General features: G+C 31.7%; 1 long non-coding RNA gene across 1 annotated transcript; it reads right to left on the minus strand.

The window, feature by feature from the left end:
• Positions 1 to 2,834: 2,834 nt before the first annotated feature.
• On the minus strand, positions 2,835 to 4,593 carry LOC118748920. Its single transcript, XR_004994115.1, has 2 exons — positions 4,270 to 4,593; positions 2,835 to 4,179 (listed from the first exon to the last, which is right to left on the minus strand). It is a non-coding gene; the product is annotated as an uncharacterized LOC118748920 (long non-coding RNA).
• Positions 4,594 to 4,810: the final 217 nt, after the last annotated feature.

Genomic DNA, 4,810 nt, shown 5'->3' on the forward strand with positions numbered 1-4,810 from the left:
CGCAAAACTTTGAATACAACATTTTGGCTTCATATGAATCTGAGGAGTTCGATCTTTATTAAAAGATTTCATTTTATTTTGGCCTTATGGGATTTTCGGTGCCTTTTTTAGACTTAGCAAATTTTCCTTTCATTGAATTTAAACGAAATACATACCTTTACCCTTTCGACACAATACGTTTTTAATTTCTCTAGCCTCCTGTATCAAAATATGAGTTTTCATAAAAAGTGGACTTGGAAACTTTTCAATCTATGAACATAAATACGTTTATAAGTATGTTTGCATATGCATTTAAGCAAATCCCTAAAAAAAACATTTGTCGTATACAAGCAGTAACATTTCTTTGGTAAATTATTTAAAATCATAGAAAAACTGAAGAGCAGAAATTCGAATAACTTTGAACAAATAAATGTAAACCAATATTTTCAATGAAAATATTAACATGTAATTAGAAAAATTTTTTTTGAAACACTTATGTATTATATATGTATGGATATTATGTATGCATGTGGAAATTTCGGCGAAACATAGAAAAAATTTAATTTTAACTTTATATTATATTATTACACCGTGCGACAGTAAATTTTATACACAAAAAAATGAATACATATATTCGTGAAAATATGAGTAAATTATAGTAAAACTGCGTACTTAGTTTAGAATTATAGCAGAATAAATTTTTTGATGCATAAGGACGAATGGGCATGGAAAATGTCCTTTACAAATTTTATACTTAAATTATGGCATTGTGGGTATTCATGGAAACGCGTAAATCATAATCGCGTAAACCTCGTAAATAATTCGATTTTTCATACAAAATTAAATAAGTTTACGAGGTTTACATAGTTACGAGCCATTTACGCGCTTTGATGAATTGCCCTATTATATTTTTGTTGATAAGTAATTACATTATAAAAGGAAAATTTTTAACTTTGCGCGTTCGAAAAAAAATATATAGTAGAACTCATCTGCTTTTTGTAAAATAGTCCTGAATATTAAATTAGGCGAGTGCTTAATCTATATTATATATGGACCACACCAAAAGCTTCCTTTCATATAAAAACTCGTACGTGTCCCACCTGTGACAAACGTTGTCACACAGAGGTGGCAGAGGAATTTCGGCTTTTTTTTATAATAAAGCAATAATTTTTGTTGTAGTTTTTGCTTTGTTTGTATTCGTGGTTCTTTGTTTTATTATAAGACATCAAGTTCACACAGAAAAGTGAAAGAAATTCGCAGAGTTTCCGTAAAGTATATCTGCTCCAAAAAGCAGGTTCTTTTTTTTCTTGCCCCACCCGTACAGAAGAAATGACTCAGATTTTTTTCATATAAAAGTAAGCTGGAACTTTTCTCGTATTTTGTAATAACTCATAAAACAGTCGATTAGGTGTAGCTTTATCAAAATGTAGAATTGTTGAGTACTTTATACTTAAATTTAAACAAGAAAAAAGAATTTTTCTGTATAAATGTCGCACCCGTGACGGTGGAATCGCCCACATCATATATGTAATAGGGATGTGCAGTAAATCAATTGAAAGAAAAGGCTGATTAATAGAAACATAATTATGTAATTCATCAAAGAATAATAATTTTTGATTAATCAAAGTAAATAATTTATCGATTATTTATACATATGTTATTAATCAGAATCTGATTAATTATAAAGCTGAATAATTGCTGATATATATTGTTTTATTTAAAAATTGGAGAAAAAAATTATAAGTGGCAGATATTTCGACAAGTAAATATGAACAAATAAAATTCAAAATTAAAATACATATGTTTGAAAAATAAAAATGTATACATACATACGCCCATGCATAAGTACCTATTACTACGTTTATACGCATGCATAAGTCGCTTTAATTCATTTCGCCGCGATTCGAAACATATGTATAAACTGAATTTCAATTCGCTTTGAAAGAGCGAAGTGTTTTGGCTCACATTCCATTTCAAATCGGTAGTTTAATTCTCCAGACAGTTAGAAAGAGTGTATAAACACCGCTCCCACTCAAAGCGAATTGGAGATCAGCTGTTCCACTCAAATTCCAAATAATCGCATCAGTATTTAAAGCCTGATTAATAACAATAGTTCTTTTTCTTTGCCACGATTTTAAAATGCCGAATAAAACTAGATTTTTATCACTTTCCACTATGTTAACTTATAAAATGTCAAATGAAAACTGCTGATTTTGTTTGCTTTTGAAGACGGTTACTTTGATGCCGATATAAAGCCGTAAGTATAGACACTAGAGCGAAATGTGTACGGTGTCAATCCGCTTTCAATTAAGTCGATTATTCTGTGCGTATAAACGTAGTAACCGATTTGAAAACAAAGTCGAGTCAATACACTTTTGAATTTCTGAGCGTATTGAAATTTGGTTTATGCTTCCGTTTTGAATCACAGCGAACTGGGTCAAAGCGCTTTATGTGTCGGTATAAACAAGGTAATAGTTTTGTTTCGATTTGAACGATTTGATACAAACAAGCACTTGTACCTCACACGAATCAAGCATGAATATACGTACATACACACGCAACACACTTTAGTATCGATACAACACAGTTTCGTTCCCGCACAATTTGTTGTGTTGTATTGATTCACGTTGATGGTGCATATACGGAACATGCGAGTAACGAGATTATTATGTGATTCGATACTTTGAGTCAGGGGTTGTATTCTTTACTCAGTAACGAATACATACGGTTTGCTACAGCTCTATTGACAACGCTAAAATAAATTTGGAAAAATTGTTCAATGGGCTCGAATCGGCTTTTGTTGTAAATATTAACCAAATCTTCACGAAATGTATTTGTCATAGATATTTTTTTTGTAATTAGGGCCTGTGCCAGACGCTAGTCAAGTTATCTGGAATAGAAATTTTTCACATTTGAGGTCAATAGAATATGGCGATCACAAAGGACTAGTAAAAACTTTGATAGCGAATTTAAACATAAAGCCATAAACAGCAGAATGAAGAAGAGCGCAATGTTCATATACACTTTATATCAAGGGTGCACAACAAGTTTAAAAATGAATATATGCCTCCGCGGGAAAATTTTTGTTTTAAGTATGTATCTAAATCTAGCGCCAGACTATTCTTCCCATTAAATATGTATTTTAAATTTAATTGAATCCCTCTTTATTTGGACAGAAAAGGAATATTACTTGTAAATTGGCTCGGCAGAAAATAAAAATTCTCGCATCATAATAAAAAGTTTTCTCACCACAGAAATTTGTTCTCGTTTGGCACATGCCCTAAATGTATTTTACAATTTACACCATTACATCTTGCGTTTTAAAAAAATATTATCATTTATATCTCCGTTAGTTGAAAAAATATGTATGCATGTAATACATAAATTGTTTGTGTATCTCTCGACATTGTTTCGCATTAATGATTCATTTAGTTATTCGCATGATGATGATCATTAGATTTTATGCTTAAGCTAAGTATTAAAAACGAAAAAGTAGAGGGTGGTGACGACGTGTTCAGCGAAAACCTAAACAAATCTGAACAATCGCTAAAGTTCAAAAGTTGCATAGTAAAGTGCATAGTAAAATTAATTAAGTATAACAAGTATAAGAGTTAATAATCTTGCGGTAGTTGACAACGACCATACTGTTAAGCCATTGCACTTGCTGAATCCGCAGGTAAATGTTTCATTGTAATTAAGTACATATCGCACTTACATACATATGTACAATGTTTTAGGGATGTGGCACTGATAACCGAATCAACATGTAAGTATGCAAATATGTATGTATGTATTAATGGTACGCATTATATTGCTCGTGGTAAAAATGTTGACGGTGGTAAACGGCGTGGCGGTTGCGTGCTGTTAATACGTTGCGATACTTAGAACCAAAAAAACAAGGATGGTTGAATGGTTTTGCTAGTTTTCTACTCTTATGCACATGTAAACTTTTGGGTTACCAGCGTTGGATGTTAAGTTGGTTGTTGTTGGTTGTTATTTGTTGTTAGCAGTATCGCTAGGCTTAGGCAAAAGTGGTGTGGTAGCGACGTTTTCGCGTTCGCCATTGTGATCGGATTGATCGTTTACTGGATCTGATGTAATTTGGCTACTTAAAGAGCCCACATCCAAAACTTCACCACTACTACTGCTGTGCAAATTGTGCGGAGGCGGCGCGTTGCTATGGCTCTGTAATGAAATGTCCTTCTCGACAGGAGAGAAATAAGTTTTCGAGTATTAGAAAATATGTAATGAATAAAACTATATATATTGCTAAGCATTGCAAATACTAACATTTAATGATGGTGAAGCCGTATTACTACCGGTTACAACAGATGTCTTATGATTGCTGCGCGCCCTTATTTCATCTTCGTTCACAGAGTGTAATAACTGCAGCGAAAAAAGTTTAATTAAAATATGTTTATGTACATCAATTAAAAAATAACAAAGTGGTTGTATTATTTAACGAAATAAAACTAGATAATTTATATTTGTCTTGACTATTCTATGCGATACATTTCATTTATAGATTATGTTTGCGTATTTGACTGAACGTTTCGCACTTCATCTGCTGTTGGTCTCTTTTATGAAAATCATTAGTTGTGTTTTTTTACAAATTATCCAGTAACTTGCCAGTAACTCTCCAGTAACTTTATTTTTAAGAATTCGCTCTCATAGAAAAAATTTGCAAAAAAGTACGTTAACGCTATTCCAGTAATAATTTGCAAGTTTCATGAATAGCTGATAAATTGGTTGTTTATTCGCAGCAAATTCCTAATCAAACAATATATTTTATATTTAAACAAGTTTATTTTGTGAAACTCAACAATAAAAA

The sequence above is a fragment of the Rhagoletis pomonella genome, unplaced genomic scaffold (assembly GCF_013731165.1).
Source record: "Rhagoletis pomonella isolate Grant_MI unplaced genomic scaffold, Rhpom_1.0 Rhpom_scaffold_00001, whole genome shotgun sequence".
Taxonomy (NCBI): Eukaryota; Metazoa; Arthropoda; class Insecta; order Diptera; family Tephritidae; genus Rhagoletis; species Rhagoletis pomonella.